The sequence below is a fragment of the Malania oleifera genome, chromosome 9, assembly GCF_029873635.1.
Source record: "Malania oleifera isolate guangnan ecotype guangnan chromosome 9, ASM2987363v1, whole genome shotgun sequence".
Classification (NCBI taxonomy): domain Eukaryota; kingdom Viridiplantae; phylum Streptophyta; class Magnoliopsida; order Santalales; family Ximeniaceae; genus Malania; species Malania oleifera.
Window position 1 is genome coordinate 58,828,495 of NC_080425.1, and position 25,772 is coordinate 58,854,266.

A 25,772-nucleotide genomic window follows, 5' to 3' on the forward strand; every position below is an offset into this window, starting at 1 on the left:
AGAAAGATGGAATAAATAAGCACAATCCTTCACGTATATTCTATACCTGCTTATTTTGCAAATCTGTATGGCATACGTGGTTTAATTGCTTACTAAAAAGTGTGAGAGGACTAGAAAAGGAAATGAGATGGATAATCAGCGAAGCAAACCTCGTAGGACTTAAGGAAAGACAAATTCAAATCGAAAATACATTCTTGATATATTTCCTTAGTTCCTAGGCTTAAGTTTAAGAGGTTGTGATGACGATAGGATTGAAAAGTGGTCGTTGCTTATAGTGATAATCTTGGTATGCGCACTCACCTGTCCTCTTCATAGGTAGTCCTCACCAAAACCACAATCATACTCGGTGAGTTTTCACTCGTTTCTTGGTTCATATCCTTGTTCCTTTATGCCATCATCTCTGCAGGATACTCTCCAATCACCATAGAGCACAAGTTAAGCAAATTCTCATACTCCGTAGTGCCCGGTACCTAAAATAAGTCGATAAGTCAATTCTTGGTACGCACCTCATTTAAGCGATATATTTTCACCAAGAATCCCTATGAATCATGCTTATACTATTACATATCAAATCTGGACCTTAGGGAGAATTTTGGGTCAAAAATCAAGCAAAATTTGGAAAATACACTATACTCGGTCGACCGAGCACTGCAGTTATAAAATGCCCCGGTCGACCAGGACATGTTGACTTTGACCCCTCACGGTCGACTGAACACCTGTGAACAAATTCCCTCGGTCGACCGATAGTTTCGGTTTCCTCCTGGTCGACCGAAACATGGCACAATACACCCTTTCGGTCGACTGGCAATCCTAGTTCATTTTCACCTCGGTCGACCGAAATGTGTCGGTGCCTGGAAAATCTCAAGCGTCGGTCGACTGTATCAAGTTCTGGTTGACCGAGCTGCTATATATATATATATATATATATATATATATATATGATTTCTTCATTTTCAGCTCATTTGCACGAGATTCTTAAGAGACTTTCCATTCCTTCTTCGTATTTCTATCAATCCAAGCCTCACAATCTTCATTGCCATGGCCCACATTGAAGCCCATGATCTTGCTTATGCGGAAGATGAGTATTTTCTCTCCAATAGGTGCAAGATGCGGTATATACGGGAGTTCCGTCCTAAGGAAGCTATATTAGGTAAGATACTCGACTTAGTTTTTATGGGCCATTTTTAAAATATTATGGATATGTTCGAGTATCAGGGGTGGAGATCTTTTATCTCCTACCAGCCTGGGGGGCATTACCAGACCTTCGTTAGAATGTTCTACCAACCTAGGCAATGATGAGAACGGGTACTTCTCCCGTGTTCTGAGGACAGATGTGCGCTTCGACGCACAATATATCTCTGACGTCCTCGACATTGGCCGTGGCGACTTTGAGTGCCCCGACGTGGGTAACTCTTGGATCTTTGAGCAGGAATTTACCGTAGCCACATTCGCCAACCTGACCATGTCTAACCCTGGCACTGCTAGCCAGAACCATCCTCCCCAGTACAGAAAGTTCAGTTTAGAGGCTAAGGTCGTGCACCATCTAATCACATACAATGTCCTGTCCAAGGCGGGATCTAGAGTGCATGTCTCCTTTTTAGACTGCTTTATTATGTGGTGCCTTTTTGCTCGGAAGAAGTTGGACTTGCCGAGTTTGATTGTCTGTTGGATGATGGCCAAGACGATTGGCCACCGAGTGATCATGCCATATGGGGGAATCCTGAACAAGTTGTTCAGGAATATCGGAGTCAGGAGGACGAATGTGGCTTCACTAAAGAGGAGACATCCGACGGACACTTTCTCTGGCGTGACCCTTAGACTGATGGGTTACGAGCTCATAGGGAACATTTGGGCGCCCTCTAGAGCAGCAGCAGCACAAGTAAAGGCCCCACAGGAGCCACCACAGCCTCCATAGCCATTGAATGTGGATCTCATGGCTGCTATCTCCGGCTTGTTTGACATGTTCATACAGTTTCGTGGATTAGTCCAGTCAGACTTGCAGGACTTGGTATCGTCATCCGCTGGACTTCGACAGGAGTTCCAACAGCACTCCATCTCCACTGATAGCCGCCTTACAGATTTGGAGCGGACCATGACAGCTGGCTTCAGTGAGCTGAGTGATCGCATTCAGGAAATGCAGGATGAGAGGGACAGGATGACTATGGATTTTGATTTTGATGCTGCCGATGGTGGTGATGGAGGAGAGGATGGAGGAGATGATGGAGGGGAGATCTAGACTCCAGAGTTGTCCGCAAATCAGATGGCGTGGCCTTGATTGTTTTTGTTTTATCTTATATCATCTGATCTGTATTAAATAAAAACAGCTCTTTCATTTTATTTTGTACTCTCATGATATTATTGACATACTACCCCAATTATTTATGATACATATACATCTGCAGTTTCTTGACTTGTATAGTGGTTAATTGTGTATTGTATTGAAATGCATGAGTAGTATAGAATGCCTACTGCATGGAGGATGCAGTTGTTGATAATTGCCTACTGGTAGATGATAAGTTCTCGCATGCCTTACTTCTATGATACTGTCTGTTTAAGAACGGTTTTTGTGCAGGTAAAATTTGGGAAATGTCCTGCCGGGCATGCTGCCGAATTTTCTGTAGACATTTGCCCAAATAATTGAAACATTACTTGTGTATGCCAAATATATATATATACATGTGAAGTAATTGCTTCATAATTTGCATACATTTAGGGGGAGCATCTAAAAATAAATGTCTATCTTGTCTTGCTCACAAAATATGTTTGGATTATATCTACTTTTAAATCAAGTGTGGCTTGTGCTTAAATGGAATGCTTTAATCATAAATTTGAAAGATGTTCTTGTTGCCATTGTTACTTGATTTGCCATATGATCATGTATGAAAATCTTAAAATTTCTGGATCATTATGGTTATGATTTTTCTGGTCATAATTTAGTATGTGCATAATTGAAAACCCAGAAAAATGTTGTTTGATTGTCTTAAAATTAAAGTTCTCTTTTCTTCAAACAACTCCCTCCAGTAATTTTTGCACATATCAAAGGGGAATATATATATTTATTATATACATATGTATATCTATATCTATATACTCATATACATATCTATTTATGAAAGCAAGAACTGAACTCATATTGAATATATTGTATGTCTTGCTAGTGTGCTTACATGCCTTCATGACTTGTGTTTTCTCTCTATTAAAATCTTATGTCATGAAGTATCTTAAAGGTGTTGTATTATATAACTGGTTCATTGGTAATATGTGAAAATGCATGTGAACTAGTTAGACTATATTTATGCTTAAACCTTTTTTTTGATATCATATGCCGTGTGTTCTTAACTCAAATCTTCCACGGGTCTTATGATACGTTTCAACTTCAAATGGTTTGTGTATACTTCTAGTCTAATCATGTTTGATATGTCATTTGAACATCGTAATAACCAGTTATATCGTTTGTATGCTTAATTGTTGAGGTTATCTTTATCAGTCTTTGTGCATAAGTATAACCATTATATTATTGAATGATTGAAAGATTACACCTCTATTCTAGGCGTTCACCATACTGAACTGTTTAAGTAGTCGTGGATAAATTGCTAGGAAATATAAACTAAAATAGGTTACATGTTATACAGGATTTATTTTTGGAAAGTCCAATTTACAAACGACACTCTGCCAAAATTTTCCTAAATCTTTCCAAAATTTCTCTTGTATAACTGTACTAATTACCCATGACCTAGGATTTTATTTCAAATGACCTTTTTTGTTGTTGCCAAAAGGGGGAGATGAAAAGAAGGCAAAATAATGGGAATACATTGGATGCATCTTGTGAGGGGGAGCCTTCTTAGGCTTAACCCTATATTTTTGCTTGTCGTATTTGTCATCATTAAAAAGGGGGAGATTGTTGACCTTATGGGTCACACCCAGTTTTGATTATGACAAATACTCATTGTATCTAATGAGTGTTTGAGGTTTTGTGCAGGAACTAAGGGTGTTAAAATAAAGATGTGCACAAAGTCAAGTAAAGCCCGAAGACCAAAGTTTTATTTCATATTATAATATATTTAATTGGTCTGTAATAGTAAGTAGGTACTAAGCTCACACACATCACATGTATGATTTACTACGTAAGCTCAAACGAACCATGAATAAGAAAGGACCTTAGGGTGTAGGTCGACCGACACCGGACTTTTTTCGATGTCTTTATTTTGGACCCAAGTGACCCTAAGACACACACATGTACACATATGATTGTTAGGCACTTGAATAGGGCTTGTTTGTTTTAAAATGAGACCGAAATGCACACATGATGCACTTTCGGTCGACCAGCCACGCCAGTACATTTTGGCCTGGTCGATCGAAACCGGTCCGAGTCAACTATTGACCAAGTCCCTGGTCGACCGAGCCCTTACAGTTCATTTGACCCCGGTCGACCGAACCACTTGGGAGTCAACATTTTGACCTCCCGATCGACCAACCACTTTTTGTACTCCAACTACCTAGTCGACCGGAGGGTCCTCGGGAGAATTCCCAAAGGTCTGGTCGACCGAACCAACCAGTTCAAAATGGCCTAGTCGACCAAACCTCGGAAATTTGGAAAATCGCCTTGCCCCGGTCGACCGACCACTCAGTTCAAATTATTCCTAGTCGACCATACCACTTGAGTCCTGGTCGACCGAGACATTTCTGGTCGATCGGACCTCTCGGGTTGCCCTAATTTTTTTACCACAGTTAATATTTTTAAACAGGGTTAAAATGCTTTAAACATCATTAAACTTTCTTAATAATACCCAATAGGTCCCCAACGGTCATATTTTCTCCCATGTCTATATATATGACTTCATTTGAGAAAATTAAGGGTGATTAGCCACTTTGATTAGGGAAAAACTCTCTGAAAAATAAAAACCCTATACTACTCATTTTCTTACTCAAACCACTCATACTTGCCTTCTATCATTGCCTACATATTTTGTAAGTTGATTGAGTGTTTTGCTTAAATAAGTTTGCTCTCCTTATGCTACTTGTTTGACACAATTTTCTTGAGAGCCAAACCTAAGGATTCTTAGGGGGCTTTTTCTAATAAGCCTTTCCTAAGAAAACTTTGTTAGATCTTCTAAGCTTGCACCTTCATTGCAAGATCTTGAGAAGAGTGTATTTGTTTTTGTTTGCAAAAACTTTTCAAACACTTCCAAATCTATTGTACTTTAATCTTGTAAAATATTTGAAGAGATATTTGTTTGTGTAACAGTGGTCTTTGTTACAATATTCTTTCACTCATATATTATTTGCTGAATACAAAGATTACATATCTTTTGCAAACCAAGCATATACATCGTTTAATACTTACATGCTTGAGTTATCTTACTAATTGAAATACTGGAGACTTGACATCTTTGTGTGAACTTATTTGTTGAATATTGTGTGATACAAAGACTGCTTGTTTGCCACTCTCACGTACGCATTACACATATAGAAAACACTTTTGAGAGTTGAACCATTTAGACCACATTGAGCTTACATATTATTTCATATTGTGATGTATATTATTGCGCGCATTTGGGTACATATCTACTTTACACGAAAGCTTATTCATTATACCATTTGATTGTACTTCAAATACTATTGTATTTCTAGGCACGGGCCTGAAGAGGGAGACTAGCCCTGGAATAGTCCCGGATTGGCTTAGACCTGGTTAGGAAAGTTAGGTGCGTCGTCCTGTTAAGGCGTGTAGGTTAAGGCCAGCCCCGCTAATTGACTTGGTGTAGGTTGAGGTTAGCCCTGTGTTAATTTGACCTGGTTGTAAAAGGTGTCGCTCCACCCTTAAGTGAGCTTTTAGTGGAATCCTTTGGCTTGCGAGCTAAAGGCGGGGACGTAGGCACAGTTAGCCGAACCCCGATAACATATCGCGTGTTTGTTTACATTTCCACACTTTATATTTACCGCACGTGTATGTTGTTATGTGAATGATGCGCTTGATTTGAATTTCCATATATTATATTTATCGGCGTATTTGGAAATTGCATAGACTGACCCTAGGTTGTGTATATACTGTTGTTAGATAAAGCAACCTAGGAGAAAAAGTTTTAAATTCCAATTCACCCCCCCTATTGGGAATACACCTTTTCTAACAGGATTCTCATGAGGTCATCTTATTCCCACCTGCCTCGATCCCTCCGTGGATAAGTTTCATAGGAATTCCATTCCTACGGGAATAATATTAATTGAATAAATATTTAGCATTAATATTAAATAATTTTAATTAGAGAAAACTATATACATGATTTTAATTGAAATATAAATTATTTTAAAAATATCTATTAGAAGTGTAAAAATTTATGTTAATTAACATTTGTAATTTATTAAATAAACATAATATTATTATTGTCTTATACAATTTTAATATAATACATTATATTGTCTTCAATCATTTCAGTTAATAAATTATTAAATGTTAAATACTTTAAATTTATAATTGTTAAGCATGCATTTCTTGACCTACTTTACAGGCATGACTCGTTTTGACATAAACCATGGTATATGCCCAATGGGATACAATGTAGGAACTGCTACATACCCTAAAAGGAGGAAGAGTGGGGAGGAGTAAGGGAAAAAGGTAAAAAATTACTGTAAAAACTTATGTTCAGTAGGATACAATTTTGGGCCATTGTACCTACTGAAATAATGGTTATTGGAGTGTTTTACGTAAAAATAATCTTCTTATTAGTGTATATTTATAACGTATGACTGTTATATTGTGTTGTTTATTTTGTTGACCCAATATTCTATGATATGAGTAATAGTAAACTGAGTACTGGAACTCAAAATTTGATATACATTTAGCGTAGTGTGGGCTAAATTTATATAAGTAATCGTTACTGTAGAAATTTTGGTAAAGTCCCCTTTAAAAATTAAGTATATCCATCCATGCACCTTTTCAAAGAAAACATTTATCCTAAACAATCGATGCCAGTATGATCACAACGTTACATTGACAACTTTCATACACATTCAACGTATCAAATTACTGTAAAAATTTCGGCAGAGTCCCTTTCAAAAATTGAGCATATCCATCGATGCACTTGTTCAAATAAAACATTTATCCTATACAGTTGATACAATATGTTCACAACGTTACATTCAAAACTTTCTTACACATCCAACATATCAAATTGCTATAAACATTTCGGTAGAAATCCCTTTAAAAATTGAGCATATCCATCCATGCGCTGTTCAAAGAAAACATCTATCCTACACAATCGATACTAGTATGTTCACAATGTTACATTCACAATTTTCATACACATCCAATATATCAAATTACTTCAAAAATTTAGGGAGAATTCCCTTTAAAAAATAAGGATATCCATCCATGCACCTGTTAAAAGAAAACATCTATCCTACACAATCGATACCAGTATGTTCACAACGTTACATTCACAACTTTCATACACATCCAACATATCAAATTACTAGAAAAATTTTGGCAGAATTCCCTTTAAAAATTAAGCGTATCCATCCATGCACCTATTCAAAGAAAACATATATCCTACGCAACCGATACAAGTATGTTCACAACGTTACATTCACAACTTTCATATACATCCAACATATCAAATTACTCTAAAAATTTTCGCAGAATTTCCTTTAAAAATTGAGCATATCCATCCATGCATCTATTCAAAGAAAACATCTATCCTGCACAATCGATACCAGTATGTTCACAATGTTACATTCACCACTTTCATGTATACGTTCGTGGGAAACAATACAAAACGTTCATTCACACTTGTCATAACCAAATTTCATTCCCATATACATCCTATGGAAAATGAATAAATAAATCTAATTATAGATAAATAATACAACAATGCTCTATACAATTGAAAAAATAAAAAAAAAATAGAATGTTGTACACATGAAATAATAGAATGATGATCTATACAAATGTAAAAATGGACAAGTAGATGTTGTACAAAAGAAACAATACAACGATGATCTTTACAAATGAAAAAAATGAATAAATTTATGTTGCACAAATGAAATAATACAAAGATGATCTATACAAATGAAATAATGAACAAATAGACGTTATATAGATGAAATAATACAATGATGATCTATAAAAATGATGATCTACTACTCGGTGCCATAAGGAGGTCTTCTTCGGTGTCGGGGTGATTGCCGTCTCCGTTTGCCCTCTCTTAGTTGGTCCTCCGCATCTGATGTCCGGGCTCGTCGATGTGTTACATGTTGATCATCTTCACCAATATGTACTACATCATCTATATCCATGCGAAGCGGACGGGGAGCTAACTCGTATGAAGTCTCTGGACGAGTTTGAGGTGGAAAAGCGGGTGCATCCACCTCCTCTGCATCGAGAGGGTCTTCTAGCAGGTATGACATCAACGGGGGGCGGCAGAGTCAAATAGGGCATCCACCTGTCTACTGGACGAGTTGGCAATATCGGTGGCTATCGATGGGGCATGCGGTGCAGACGGCCCAAATACGTACTCCGCCTGTACAACGAGCAGCGAGAAGATCAGACTTGACCGATGACTAGAGAAAGCTGCTCAACCTCCTTGTACTAAAGTTGCTTGACCTCCTAGAGGTGCCGGGGCTCGTCGTGGTGTAGGGATCTGTTGCCCGCCCTCGTGGACAATGTCCAAACTTGCTTTCGCTAAATCCTGGACAATGGGCTCTGAAGAGAGTAGGTCAAATTGGTGTAGTATGTCCGCCTATAGCATACAAAAAAGCGGTTACCACATTAACATCATAATGTAGATAGTAAAAAATTAGGTGTGCATTAGAGTATTCTTACGAGGATCATGTAGACCGTTGCGGTCTTATCCACGAAGCTTTGTGTGATGGACCTATACTACGTATAATATGGGTCCTCTAGATCTATCGAACCGTCCGCCTCCACTCCCTGTATGATGTACTCTCATCGATGCCCCCATATAGTCACATACGTCGCATGCTCAGAAGCCCAATCCATGTTCCTGTGACCGCGACCATCAATCTCATGTAGGTCATCCCCAGGTACATTGACCCCCGAGATTTGTCAAGCGTCCAACGTCGGCTGGATGGGCAATGAGTATTTTGAAGCAAATCTCTCTAGACAAACCAGTGAGATTTGCCACACGTCCAGCATCGGATGGTTGAGTGATTAGGGTTCCCAAGCAAATCTCACTGGATAAACCAGCGAGATTTGCCACGTGTCCACAGCAGCATCCTTCATCCATAGTAAATCTCACTACTTGGTCCATCGAGATTATATCAGAGTCATTCTGGGAAATACTTCCCAGAATAGGGTATTATTTAATATATATATATATATATATATATTTAAAAAAAAAAAAGATAAACCGAGAAAAAACTCATCCACTATTCTATACTTCAATTCTGCAGCTTGCATAGACAACATTTCTTACTTTAGACTTATGGAGAAGATCTTGATTCTATGTGTAGGGACCATCCTCATAAGTATTTATTTTATTGGCATGCATATGGTAATAATAATTCAATTCAATCCCCCTCACTTAATCACGTAAACGTGGAAACACTAATAAAAATTCATTAAGTTGAATTACATTTGTTTAGTTGAAACCAACTCATAATTAATTCTCACATTAAAAGGGTCAAATATGGTTTAAACTTTTTATCCGTCTCTAAATGAGTCCGTTAACGGATTTTAGATTTTATCATATGAATATTGGTTTATCTTTAACAACTAATATCTGAGTTTATAGATAACCCCATATACCTATGCTTATTAGGCATTAGTCCAACTAATATAAAAATCTAATCAATACTTAGTCTAATACTCCCAACTCTTGCACTATTGGGTGAGTTTTTAGATCTGCCCCATGCCCACATTCAAACTCAAGGTCTAATACTCAATTCTCATAATTAAAACAAAAGTTTTAAATTCATGATTTGAAAATATATATATATATATATATATATATATATATATAATTTTGTGATAGGTAATTGAAATTTAACGTTTTTTTACCAAATTCTATGTTTTTTTTTTTCAAAAAAAAAAAAACTTTAGTTGATATGTGATATAAATTGTTCTTTGGATAGTAAAAAAATTATATTAGGAATGAGAATGGCGAACTATCCATCATCTGCCACATGTTATCTGATTTGAAACATTATAAATCAATCACTTAATTGAGTCAGATACAAATTATAATTTCCTTACCCAATAATCTGTCTAATTTGCTATGAATTACCCAATCCGATCTTTTTTACCAAGTCTAATCACATTGTACACACCCCATATTTATCCAAACATTATATAGAAAAGCTTTACTTTTGCACAAAAAAAATAATAAATAATTTTTTTTAAATTTTATTTGAAATTTCAATGGGGTGCCATCTAAGGTCTTCTTTTATTCTAGTAGCCCTCAATTAGGACTCTAATCCATGCTAGAATAAAATACACATACATCCACTTCCATTACATCATTCACATTACTTTGCAAATTAAGATATATACAATGTTAATTCAAAGTATAGCAAAATCAGCTGTTTTATTCAAATCTCCATCTTCATAAACTCAGAGTTAAGTCACCCTTTATTGAGTCTATATTCTGCATCCACAAGAACACAAGCATAGTTAGCCCAAGTTTACTTGAATATTTCAAATTGAGGCCCAATGCACTCAACCCGCTATTCTAAACCCAGCCTAAGTTGCAATAAGCCCATCCTAAGCTAGCTCAAACTCTCCCTTTTTCTTAAGCTTGGCCAATCCCTGCTTCACTACCATGCAAGCATAGTCACTGCTCCCCACTGCCCTTTGCCCCCCACTACCCAATATCAAAGATGTTAGGGATTTATATTGAAAGACATGCTTTATGTAATCAATTTTAGTATTTATTAATAACTTCAGTTATTTCATTTTAATGAGAATCTTTGTAAGTAATGTTTGTCTGACATTATTTATTTAATGATTATGCATGTGTGTCTTTTATTCTATATAGTAGGTGATCTAGTGTGTAGAGTACGACTTATATATAAAAGATTAGATCATTAGTTCTTATAGAATATAAGTTTATTTTTCACATTCTTAAATGAAATTGGACACGCCGTTGGTAGGATTGTAGCACAAGGTTTTAATAGGTCTATCTTAACTATTGGGAATGATATAGTTCCAACTCCTTGTGCTAGTACACTTTTTGTGTATTAAACAAGATCATCTTGGGGTAATTGTTTTTATACTGATTATATAAAACAATTAATACCTCATGGTTATTATGAGTGCTTATGCTCTTAATCATGATATGACTATTGAACACGTGCATATAGTGTTTATTACTTTGATTCATGGAAGAGTGAGATTCTTTATGGGTCAAAAAATTTAATGAGTGGGGTGATGACATTATGTGTATGGTGAATATTAATTATTGATGGAATCCACGTCTCAGTATCGGGATTGATGATACACCATTGAGGAAGCTTATAAGTTTTGATTGTGTCAAACCCTGCAGGTGGATTTTGAATCGAACATATCAAATAAGTTAAGTAGAAGGTCTCAGGGAATTAATATGTCAATTAATCAATAGACGGGTATCTGTAATCTTTATGTGGAGAGATAAATAAGAATTTAGTAATAGGAGCTTGAAATTTAATTTCAATACGAAACGAAGTGCAATTATAATTCTTTAGTTGTATGAAATATAATTAATGCAATTAAGGATGAATTCATGTCAGACTTGGAGTTCTTAATTACGTGGGAAGCCCTAGTCATATTTGCCCAGTGGTCCCTGTTGTAGCCTATATACACGCATTCCATTCAGCAGCTAGGGTGAGACAAAAGAACTCTCACAGAGGCAGACATTTTCTCGAGGGAAGAAAATCCTAGTAGCCACTTAGTAGCCCACCATATTAGGAGCAAGGTGTGCTCAAGGAATACAGTAGAAGATTCATGGTCACCTTCATAGCTCATTTTTGTACTTGCAGATTCGGGATTAAACCAGACAGATCTCACAGGTATAATCCTAATCACATAATTAGGGTTTGCATGATCAAATTATTATTATTTTTTATCCGTATGCACTGCAGTCGGATCTTAGTGCTATTCTGCAAGTCCCATCAATTGGTATCAGAGGCTCGATTGATACTGTATATGAATAATAATACCATGTTCTTCAAAAATCAAACCAATGCATGCTTAGGGTAGAACGTGTGTATGCACTAACTTGTGTTTCGTAGTGTTCTGTCTAGTAATTATGGTCACACGAATGTATTTTTTCTGATTGTGATTGTTTATTACAAGATTTGTAGCATGTGAACTCCGATTATGGAGGCATATGATTTTGTGATCTAATTTAGCTTCATTCAAGAAGGAGGCATAGTTGCGGCGTGTGAATAGTGGTCAAAAACTGAGTGAAACCCTAGTTACAGAATAATGATCAGATGGCCAGTAACGGCGCATAGCAATGGCAAAAAATAAGAAAAATCCTAGAACAGTGATGCGAAGTGTGAATAGTGGTCGAATCTCGCCCACCGATCCCCGACACTACGTAATGACAAACAAGGATTAACGGTGTTATGATGCAAGCTGCTTGACCATAATAGCCGAGATATTTATTATATCATATTTATTTTTTATACATGCTTGCTTGGCGTGTTTGTCATTCTTGTGTTATGTCATTAGCATGTAAAATTTAAAATTTCAATGTTGGTTTATGCATGTGCAACTAAAGAATAAAAATAATTCTTAAGTTATAATACAATTTTTTTTAATAAAAAAATAATTAAAGGAATTTAGAATTTTATTTGTTGCGTATTTTAGTTACCAATATTGAAATATTAAATTTATTGGAATATTAAACATGTGTTTGTATCCCTTGTGAATTAAATAACTAAGTGAGTGAGGGAATTTATTACATATAAATCCCATGGCCTCCATCACTAATTTATAGGTGAAGTAATTATTTTTATGTGATGATATTAGTATCTTCCTCCCCATTGGATGGAATTAATTATAGACTCACCAAGTATAAACTCTAGTAATTGTTAGTATTGGGTCACCTCTCCATATGAGGATTCACTACGAGACAACATGTCTAGCATTATGTGATGGTATACACTTAGTTATGAATAATAGTATCCTCACCATCTGAGTCACTGCTATTGTTTATAGAACCAAAGATAAGTCAGCAGTTTAATTTTTCTTGCCATAGTTACTTGCCTAGATAGTAAAATTAATAGGTCCTCACCTATCTACACAAATGTTGAATAGTAGACAACCTCCCATCGAGGTATACTACTCACGGTGTGTTAGGTTGCTAACAAGTTCTTTAAAAGAAAATATTGATAGAGGGAACCATATTCTTTTAATTGAATTAAAAGTTTATTATTGCTCATTATATTTTGTTATAATATGTGATTCTCAAGATTAAATTGGCTTTCAATCCCCTGGCTATTTTTCTCAAAGAAAACAAACTTGTTGGACCTAATTATATTGACTGGAAAAGGAACTTAGATATTGTACTAACTACAAAGAAGTACAAGTATGTGCTCGTAAAGGTATGTCCACAGAAACTCGATGAAGGAGCAACCGATAAGGAAACCCAGGCTTACTGCAAGTGGATTAAGGCTGATGAGATGGCATGGTAATACATTTGGCATCTATGTCAAATGTTCTGTAACATCAGCATCAGTTTATGCCTTTTGCCTATGATATGATGCAGAACTTTAAAGAAAGGTCTGGGGATCAAAATCGTGCTGCTAGGCAGACTGCTATGAAGGAACTTATGAATACTACTATGGTAGAAGGGACGCCAGTAAGTGATCATGTTTTGAAGATGATTGGTTTTCTCAATGAGCTAGAGATCCTTGGAGTTGAAATCGATGAGGAAAGCCAGGTCCATATCATTCTCCAGTCACTACCTGACTCTTTCAAGCAGTTTTTCTTGAACTACAACATGAATAAGCTTTCTTACTAATTGGCATGACTACTTAAAGAGCTTTAAGAAGCTGAGGGCCTCATCAGGAAGTCAACTATTGCTCTTGTGTCGAAGAAAGTTTCTTCTTTTAGGACAAAAGTCCAAAAATTAGCAGAAAAAGGATCAAAAACCATAGGGAGCTCCTTCACTAGTACGTGGGCCGCAAGATGGAGTGAAAGAGCCTAAGGGCAAGTGTTTTCACTGCAAGCAGCCAGGGCACTGAAAATCACAATGTCCAGTTTATCTCGCCAAATAGAACAACAAAGTTATATCTCATTCGCTAGTAGTTGAAACATATTTAGCAGTGATGTCTACTAGTACTTGGTGTGTAGATACAAGAGCCACTATTCATATTTGCAATTCTTTGCAAGGGTTCTAGCAAACCCGCCAACTAAGTGATAGGGAGATTTACTGAAAACTAAGGTGTAGTCCCAAGAGAGGGGTGAATTGGGTTTTAAACTTTCTTTTAAAACTTTTTATGAATTTTTTAACTTAATTTAATTATCTCAACGAATTCATGATTTCTTGTTGATCTAGCAATCACACAATAAAAGCATAATTCGCTTTATCTACTCCACAACCACAAAACAAAGAAACATTCAATCAACCACTCAAACTAATTAACCAAAATGCAAGTAACCAATCAATTAGCTACACAATATTCAATCAAGATGTTTAGTTTGTCTGCAGCCTTGTGGTGAATGAAATTGTAAGCCCTATAGAGAATGTAATTTGTTTCTCAATTTGATATTTAACATAACATCCACACTCTTCCCAAAATTCAGAATTCAAATAAACTTTTAGTTAATTTATCTTTGGGTGTTAACTAATCAATGTACTCCCTTTGAGGTTTTTGCAAAGTATTAATTAACTAATGTACTCCCTTTCGGTTTCCGCAATCCCAAATCAAAATTAAACTTTAAGTTTACTTGATTTCCAAATTTATGTAGTATATATGATTTAGGAATTTAAAACATCCACGCAGTTAATATATGTGCTGAAAATAAAGAGCAAGGGAAAGAGAGAGTGAGACCACGATATTTACGATGTTTGACTTATCCCAAGCCTAAGTCCTCGCCTTTGGAAAACCATCAAAGGATTCCACTAAACCAGTTCCTTTCCAGGAGAAACAACACCGTTACACACTCCTTCAATAGGTAAGAGCACCACCTCTCCAAGTGATATCCCCTTACTCGGTCACTCCTTCAATAGGCTAGAGATACACCTCTCTAAGCGATGCCCCACACTTAAAAATAATGATCCAAACAATACTTGGAGTCGTCAATATACAAGAAAATAAAAAAGAATTTCTGTGTACAAGAAACACTCTCTAAAAGGAGCAGGTTAGTACAAGTTCATCACTATATACTTCAATGTAAAAAAATCAATATGAAATAGAATAAAGCTCAAGTGTAGAATTCACCAAATTATTTCTTAGATGATGATTGGCAATAGAAACTCAGAGTAGTAAGTATCAACACTTTATAATATCTTAGTAAAATAGTTTTGCAATGAGTGAGCAAGAGAACTTTGTAAGAACAAGAGTGCTTTCAGCTTATGAATTAAAATTTTCAATTCTTGGTGTGTTTTGATTTGCAAAATCATGCATGGCTTTCAAAAATGTTTTTCGTGTTGCCTAAGATTACTTGGAGTATCTTCCAGGTTTTTAGAAAATAAGAGGCACAAGCAGTCTTTATTTCAAATTTAAAATATTTAAAAAATTTACCCATTAACAGTGTTTGGATGACTGAAGTCTCGAGTTCAGTCTTCTGAAGTTCTTTAAAGCACTAAAAAATCAAGTTTAGATACAGGATCAGACGATTGAACTTGAGGTTCATATTTTTAAAGTCTCCGTTAAATTGACTAAACTCACACTTCAGTATTTTGAAGGTACACTGTCTTCTCAGGTTTTCAACAAGAAAAACTTCAGTCTTCTGCACTTAATGTTTACTCTTCTGGGCAAACAAAAACTTGACAGCTTCAACCCCCCTTCAGTATTTTGGTCATAAGTTTTTTTGTACATATCCATATTAGTTGATCTTGGCATCAACAGAAAGCTAAGAGAAAATCCTACAACTTTTATGTTGAACATGTTTTAAAATATGAAGGTTTGGATAGAGAAAATACTCATCAATGCTGATGTAGAAAAATTTACAGCATTTTAAAAATCCTATTTTTGGTGCTTTTCATTCCAAAAATAATTTTAAGCTTTTGAAATAATTTTTGACCTTATAAAAATATTTTTCCAAGTATTTGAAAAGGTATCTAGGTCCAATAAATTTACCTAAGAGCTTCAAAATATTTCAAACGATACTTAAACTTTAAAGTACTTACATAAAGACTTCTAAGACATTTGACATTTTAAACACTTAAATCTTAATGCTTGTTTTGGCTCTTTCATGGTCTTCAAGTTTTAATATTCTTTGAGCTTTCTCTTTAACATCATGCTCTCATATTCTTCAAGTTTTCTTTAAATCATCTTTGAATCCATGCTTTAAGCTCCATATGATCATCATTCTTTGAAGTATAACCTTTCAATGGTTCCTTGTGAACACTTGACCTTGCTTTCTCTAAGTGAGTCCTAAAATGCCATCACTTAACCACATATGTTAAGTTCTCACTTTTTTGTTAGCATCAAAATAGGATTTTAAGCCTTGTAAGGCCAACAATCTCTCCCTTTTTTATGATGACAAACAAGGATTAAAAATTTGAGTGAGCCTTAAAATGACTCCCCCTTTCAATAAGTGTCATCTTGACAAACTTAACAATATCCTGATCAATTTCTAAAAAATCTTTTACTATCATGCTCATCACATTATTCAAGTTCAAGATCATTCAATATCAAATACTTCACCCCTTTCAAAATTTCAAAATTTTCAATATACCAAACTCAATTTTTTCTCAAAACTACTCCCACTTTTGACATCAATCAAAAAAGTAGGATACCAAAAATCATATTTTGAGCATATGAATATCAAACATGCATATCAAGCATATATACACACTCAATTCATTATTTTTCAATATGGCATGTGTAGTGTGCTTCAATAGTCAAATAGTCATGAAACCAATTTAGAAATTTTATTAATTTATGATACTAATTGAAAATTGCATATGATACCAATTGACAATTAGGAAGGAATTATAATACAATCAATAAGTCATATCACTCCCCTTGCATTTAATATATTCAAATTTGATAGCAATTATGCTTTTAAGTTTATCATTCCATACTTCAAATATATCATGTATGTGCTCATGAGTATTAATTCCAAATACCAATATCATATCATTATCATCATAACATGCTCATGGATATAGTTATGCTTGTCATGCTCAAATACCAATTGAACTTATGATTTGTGACACCAATTCAACTTTTTAAAGTGTGATACTAATTAAAATATTCATAGATACCAATATACTTTATACATACCAATGCTAATATCACATCATGCATAGCTCATGGATACTAAGAATACTAGTATTATATCCTTCATAACTCATAGATACCAATATAAAGAGCAGTACAAGATAAACAAATTTATCCACATGATTTATCATTAGCATACATGGTCAAGAATTAATCTCATATAAAAATTCATGCTTATACTAAATAATCTCATGCTTAAATTTACAATATAGTGAACCATACATCTTAAGTTAAGTCATGATCATGTCTTTGATACTTTCGAAATTTTAGCATAGAAGTATATAGCATATCAGCATATCATGTAAGCAGGGAGCATATCATTATCATTTGCATTGTACTACAATATTGCTCAAGTTTTTCCCTTTCTTAAATATCTGTCATTCTTAAATATTTCTCATTTTGTTCAAAAACGTTTTCTTAATCAAAATATTCGTGCAATAAGCTTGAGTTTTGCTTCCTTTTGATTTCATATGAATTTCCAAACTTTATATTTCTTTCCAAATCTCAATACTTTCCAAGTCAAGGCTTGTATGAATCATCCTATGATTTTGACCAACAATGTTATTTTTTTTTTATTTGTTTCAATTTAATAGACGTCAATAAGATTTAAATTTTTGTTTGAGATTTTCCATACAAGGCTTTTTATCTAGGTATCCATACTTTCTTGGATTCGGTTGGTTTAACAAGACATGTTTCTTTTACTTTCCAAACTTGTTTAGTTTTCACACCCTTTCTCTTAGATGGACATTCAAACTTTACATGTCCCTTCTTCTTACATAGGTAGCATATGGTATGAGTGTAAGCATTTGAAGAAGTGCTTGCATATTCTTTGGAGGCTTTTGTAAAGTACCCCATATAGAGGTTCTTCTTCCTTATATTTTCAACTCCATTAAATCCTATACCTTCTTTGTTTAAGGACATTCTTTGTGATCCTATCATTTTGTCAAGGTTTTCCTTTCCTTTTGTGAAATTGTAAATCATCTTTTCTTTATCTTCAATTTGACTTTTGAGATCATTTATCTCAATATCTTTTATGCGATCAATATTCTCTTGTGATTTCTCTACTTCTTGAGATAATTTTCTGATTTTATCCTCTAATTCAGAAATATATTTGTCTTTCTCATTTTCTATAAAGGATTAGGAACGAAGATCTTCTATTTCTTTCATCATATTTTCATTCTTGCATTCTAATTTCTTGACTTTCAAATCTTTTTCCTTTTCAGCAAGATTTTTAGCTTTCAACTCTTTTATCACTCCATCATTCTTGCTTTTCAATGGTATGTATTGTTTAGTTACTTTTACTAACATCTTATGTACTTTGAATAATCATTTTGAAGTTCTTCATGATTACGCACTAAAACTGCGTAATTAGGCATCTTAATCCGGTCATTAGGGCTTCTATTTTTATTTAAATGCGTAATTACGTCCAATATTTTAATAAAGTGCCTTATTTATAATTTTTAAGTTTTATCAAACAATTTATGAATTTTTCGCAATTTTGTAATTCCCGTATAACTTTCCCGTCTGAGCTTTGATTGAAACGATTCGAATTTTTGGAGAAAAAAGAGAGGATTATCTACAACTTCCATGTTTTAAGTTTCAAAGAGAAACAGACTCCAGGAAGGTCAAAATTGGTTGTGATTGCGGAAAGAAAGATGAGAAAAAAAAAAAGAAAAAAAAAAAAGGACTTGATGTGACCCCGCCATACAGGCCGAGTCGGGTTGGGTTAGATGGGTCAGCTTGCTGGGTCTAGGGCTTTCTTCCCCCCATATCTATGTATTCTTCTATTATCCTCTTTCCTGGCCGTGCCCCACACTCTTTTCTTTTCTTTTCTTTTCTTTCCTTTTTTTTTTTTCTCTTTCCCCTTGCTCCCTTTCTCTTCTCTCTCACTTTCTCCCTCAACTTTCTCTATTTTTCTACTATTTTTCCTTTCGACTCTCTCTGGTCTCCCTTCCTCCTCTCATCTTTTCTCCTAACTTTCCCTCTTTCCCTTTCCCTTTTCTTCTGTCTCTGTCTTCCCTCAGCCTCTCAGCCCTCTCCCTCTCCTTGCTTCTCACTCATACCTCTGCTCCTCTATTTTCCGCATGCACTAGTGGCCTCCGGCATCACAACCGCCCCCCAGCTCCGGCTTCCTCTCTAGCAGCAACACCAATCTTCCCAAGGCTACTGTAACCACAACACCAGCAGCTAGCCAACCACTCCAGCTCTTGGCCACCACAGCAAGCAGCTGAGCAACCTCTGCCTCTTGGCCACTACACCAAAACTTCTAGCCACTGCAACACCACCAATCCACTGCAGCACCAACAGCCAACACCTAGCCCCCGAACTAGCAGAAAATAGTTGCCACCCGAGAGCCCTCTGCAACTCTCCTCTTTCTCCAACTTTTCTCTCTCTCTCTCTCTCTCTCTCTCTCTCTCTCTCTCTCTCTCTCTCTTACTCTCTCTCAGCTTTTCTTTTGTTTTTTTTTTTTTTTCTAATTGAGTATTGATTTAAATTGTTTTGAACTTTATTAAAGTTTGCTTTAGACTTTGATTATTTTTTAGAATTTTTATTGAAGTATGAATTTTTATTGGAGTATTGAATTAGGTTTTTTATCCTTATTGCAGTATTTACTTATTTATAATCTAGTGAGGTCCAATTCGGTTCTAAGATAAAAATAACAAGGAAGAAAAAGAATAAAATATTAAGTGTGTGTTTTTATTGTGTTCTTTTATCATTTAAGTCATTAATGATTAATTTTGGTTTGAGTTTTTGGTTCTTGTTAAAGGTTCAGTTTTTATCGTCTGTGTATGTGTTTGAATGAGTTCTATTATTGCGTGTTTTAATTCCATGTTCTAAGTTACCATATTTAGTTAATGTCTGTTTCAATGTTTCCTTGAGTAGATTAGGATTTCCATTCTTGCTCTTTAATTCAATGTATGCTAGTTTTATGATTTTAATTTACATGTTTATTTAATTGGTCCAAATAAGTCTCCACAATCTTGAAAACACCTGAATTTGAACTGAGTTAAGTACCCTTTAATTTCGATTAGAAAAATGTGAAATTTGAAATTAAATGCATTCCTTAAGGAGACGATCTAGCCCTTGGGTTAAATAGTATAGGACAAAACTCCTATAGTTGGGATGACTTCCAAGCTACTCATTTTTCGAGTGAGTCAAGTTTTTGGCGCCATTGCCGGGGAATGTCGGCCTTAGTCTCAAATTAGCTTTTTTCCCATCATTTTAATTAGTCTTATGAAAAAGGAAAAAAAAAAAAAAGAGTTTTGAAAAAAATAAAATATAAACAAATAAAAATGGCTACACCTGCACTGCGCATGATGATGGACTTTTTTGCAGCTTGAATATGCCACTGCATCCTCTTCCACAGTTTTGCCTAATGAAGAGTTTAATTTCATGATGCAGCGCAGGAGGATGTCATTGCTACCCGATTTCTACAGGACGGAATTTGAGTGCCCTTATCAGCACCTATTAGAGTTTGAGTTAACTTGCAATATGTTTTTCTCTCATGCTAGAACTGATGAATCTACTAGACTGCGTTTATTTATTGCTTCTTTGCAGGATGGGGCACAGATGTGCTTTCATTCCTTGAGATCTCACTCTATTACTAATTGGGTTAATATGGAGCGCGAATTTCTACATACATTTTGTCCCTTACAGAAAACTCAATTTTTACAGGAACAGATTATTCGGTTTGTGTAGCAGGGTGATAAGACTTTTCGAGCTTGCTGGGAGCGATTTAAGGATCTGCTAAGTACTTGTCCACATCACGGGTTTGACTCATGGAGGTTAGCTGATTGTTTCTATACTGCTCTTACCCCAGACTGCAAGTAATTTTTCTAGACCATGTGTAATGGAGAACCCCTCAGCGAGAATCTAGATCAGGTATTATCATTCTTTGATTACTTAGTTGAAAGTGTCCCACAACGGAATACACGATACAATCAAGCACCCATAACAGTTCAACATATCAACACAATCAGTGGTAGAGATGCATATGAGTCGACATACTATCCAGACAATCCTCCACTTCAATATCAGCCACAACAGATCCCTCAGAGTTGTATGCCATCATATTTTTTGAGGAGAGCATGACACAGATGGCGAACATGCTCCAGCAGTTCATGCAAACTCAAGTCAATCATAATAATGAATTGCGGGATATTATTAATGCGAGAAGCATGTAGTTGGACATCTTAGGAAAAGAGGACTTACCTATGGAACTTCAGCCTAGTCCTTAAGAGTACCAGCAGCAACAACAACAAATGCACGATGTTCTCTTTGAGACAGCAGAGGCCAACACATCGAGAAGCGGGAAAAAAGTTCCCCAACTTGAAACACTTATCACCAGTCAACCAGTACTCTTGATACTAGAAGTTACGGCTGAAACAGATGAATTCAAAGAAAAATCAGAGGAAACAGGCCTAGAAGTGGAGCAATTAGTTAATGAGGAGGTTGATACCAATAAGGAGTACCAACCTATAGTACCTCATACTTAGAGCTTGGAAATCGTGGAACCATCACTCCTGACTGAATTAGATGTCAAGGAGCCTAATGTGGAAATAGACACTTGTAGTGGTAAGATGATATGTACACCCGATAAAAAGGGTGAGCAAAGTAGTGAGAGTCTCATTTTCAAGGAACCAGGTAAAACTTGTAATGCTAATGCTTCTGAAAAGCTACAGGTAATTGTTCCAATAACTTTCCCTCAAGCACTAGTTCGTAAAGAAGTAAACTTCCTGGAAAATATGCGGAATAAAAACCCTTTCTTGTTAAAACAAGAGGGTTAATCTGCATACATATTGTCTAGTATTCTGATGTGTATTATTTATTTGAGGCTGATTTTCGTGTAGGTATGAAGACTGATCCATTGTGGCTGCTCAAATTTAGAGGCCCGCTAATTAAAGTTATAGACCTGCACCCACCAGACAAAATTCCTCCAGAGCCTCTGCCAGACAACTGTGATGTTTTTCTTTTCTTTATTTTCCTTTTATTTTACCTTATTTTATTTTTAGTTAATTTTCAAGTACATTTTCTTGTAGTTCAGTTTTTCTTTTCCATTACTTCGCCACTCAGGTATGCCCTACTTTTCCTGTGCACAGTTTTTCTATTTCTCCTATGCTTTCACATCTAAGACAATGTTTCACTTTAGTTTGGGGGGTGGGGTGAGCATTCGCATATGACACTGTGCACGTATACGTACTGGGTTTTATATTATAAAAAAAAATCAAAAAATAAAAAAAAATAAAAAAGAAACAGAGAAAGAAAGAATGAGCACTGAGGAATTACACTACATTATGTCATGCTTAACATTGACGTATACCCTTCACTAACTTGCGTATAACTTAAGAATGACACACTTGAGTCAATCATGTATAAATTATCTTTATATGATTTTATGACACCATGAAGAATTGATTGGTAGTACACTCGTTTTAATCTGGCTATATAATTTATTATATTTACACGGTATCTCACAAGGCTGAATAAACACATTCACATGATTCATCGCACTTAGGAGTTTCTTGTGAGCACTGAGAGAACACCCGTGGCGATTATGACACCTTGTGAGATATCCTTGAGCTATTTATTGTCCTTTTGAGCATTAACATCAAATTAGAGTTCATGGAACTCAATTCTTTTTTCTTTTTCTTTTTCTAGATGATTCCTTGTACACTAGTTTCTATTTTGATTTTCTAGCCTAGAGGTGACATCTAATGGGGAGATAGAAACCTAAGTCTGGTAGCCTACTTAAGATGTGAAGGCTGAGCCATCCCTAGAGATAGACTTAGTTCATGGACCACTATTCGAGCTCAATTCCCATTGATGGTATGAAGATAACAAAAGAGGTGTAAAGATTGTCCTAATTGATCAAGCAAAGATAGAAATTGAAGAATGAGTAGAAGAAAGAATAAGAAATAAACATGCGTATGAAATGAAATGCTAATGCCTGCTCCATAGAAATACCATAAAAAGTCTAGGACACAACACATGTTCTCCACATACGAAGATTCTTCAACCCGTTAACACCTCAGATGTATTCATGACCAGTTTGTGAATAAGTTGATCTAGGGTGGTCTCAACTAGATATGATGATTAGGTGAGAAGATGCTAGGGTGAAGGACCCGACACCTCATAGATAGGCTAGATCCTTCTCAAACTAGTTAGCTTTGTTTCTTTCAGTATGTGGGATGTTTGATCGCGACACTCCTCCTCATATATAACGAGTGAACCCATTTTCTTTAAGTGTTCTTGAGGGTATGCTAGTTAGGCTGAGTCAAAGCGACCGTTCTGTAGGTGTCCACTGGTATCCTAGGTGTACTGAGTCACAAATATCACACACACCTTAAGAGTTCACTTGTTTATACTCAAACTTATATGACTGCATTAACTCTGAATTGTGCCGCTGATTAATTTAATTGTGAGTATACTGTTCTTAAATGACATATAAATGATAAAACTTGCATGAGTGACATGCTTCGAAGTTGTGTGCATTGATTATGAACGAGCTAGTGTGAAATTCAGTTATGTTCTTGTATGAGAAACGGTATGGTTTTGTCGCATGTGCATTAATTTCATGTTCATTAGAGTTCATAGTTGTGGGCACTACCTTGAAATTCATTCATGTTATTTGCTAGAGACTAGCAAAACGTTAGTTGAGGGGTGTGATTACGTGCGAAAACTGCATAATTAGGCATCTTAATCCGGTCATTAGGACTTATATTTTTACTTAAATGCCTAATTATGTCCAATATTTTAATAAAGTGTCTTACTTATAATTTATGAGTTTTATAAAAAAAATTTATGAATTTTTGGTAATATTTTATTGCAAGAAAATTCCAAGGAGCCAAAACCGGTATTAGTTCATAATTCACGTATAACTTTCCCGTCTGAGCTCCAATCAAAATGATTCAAATTTTTGGAGAAAGAAGATAGGATTATTTACATCTTCCATGTTTTGAGTTTCAAGAGAAATGAGCTCCAAGAAGGTCAAAATTGGCTATGATTGCGGAAAGAAAGATGAGCAAAAAAAAAGATAAAATTAAAAGACTTGATGTGACTTGGCCATACAGGCCGGGTCGGGTTAGATGGGTCAGCTTGCTGGGTCTAAGGCTTTCTTCCCCTATCTCTATTTATTCTTCTATTCTCCTCTTTCCTGGTCGTGCCCCGCACCCTTTTCTTTTTTTTTTTTTTTCTCTTTCCCCTTGCTCTCTTTCTCTTCTCTTTTGCTCTCTCCCTGAACTCTCTCTTTTTTTATTCTGTTTTTCCCTTCTGCTCTCTCTGTTCTCCCTTCCTCCTATCATCTTTTCTCCTTCCTTTCCCTCTTTCCCTTTCCTTTTTTTTTTTTTTTTTGTCTATCTTCCCTCAACCTCTCAGCCTTTTCCCTCTCCTTGCTTCTCACTCATCCCTCTGCTCCTCTGTTTCTCGCATGCACCAATGGCCTCCGGCATCACAATAGCCCCCCAACTCTGGCCTCCTCTCTAACAGTAACAACCTTCTTCCCAAGGCTGCTGCAACCACAACACCAGCAGCCAGTCATCCACACCAGCTCTCGGCCACCACAACAAGCAGCTGAGCTCCACTGCCTCTCGGCCACCATAGCAAGCAGCTGAGCTACCTCTCCCTCCCGGCCACTGCACCAAAACATCCAACCACCGCAGCACCACTAGTCCACCGCAGCACCAGTAGCCAACACCCGGCCACCACACCAACAGAAAACAACTGCCACCCGAGAGCCCTCTGCAACTCTCCTCTTTCTCTAACTCTCTCTCTCTCTCTCGCTCTATCTCTCTCTCTCTCTCTCCCTCTCTCTCTCTCTCTCACAACTTTTCTTTTGTTTTTTGTTTTATTATTATCTGTTTGAGTATTGATTTAAATTGTTTTGAACTTTATTAAAGTTTGTTTTAGACTTTGATTATTGTTTAGAATTTTTATTGAAGTATGAATTTTTATTGGAGTATTGAATTAGGTTTTTTATCCTTATTGCAGTATTTACTTAGTTATAATCTAGTGAGGTCCAGTTCGATTCTAAGATAAAAATAAAAAGGAAAAAAAAGAATAAAATATAAAGTGTGTTTTTATTGTGTTCTATTATCGTTTAAGTCATTTGTTAGAATTGGTGTTTTCCCAAGAGGGGGGGTGAATTGGAATTTAAAACTTTTTCTCCTAGGTTAATCTATCCTACAACAGTATATACACAACCTAGGGTCTGTTTATTCAATTTCCAAATGCGTAGATAAATATAATGTGAAATTTAAATCATACGCATCATTCACCCATAACATACATGTGCAGTAAATATAAAGTGCGGAAATATAAATGAACACACGATATGTTATCGAGGTTCGGCCAACCGTGCCTACGTCCCCGCCTCAAGCTCGTAA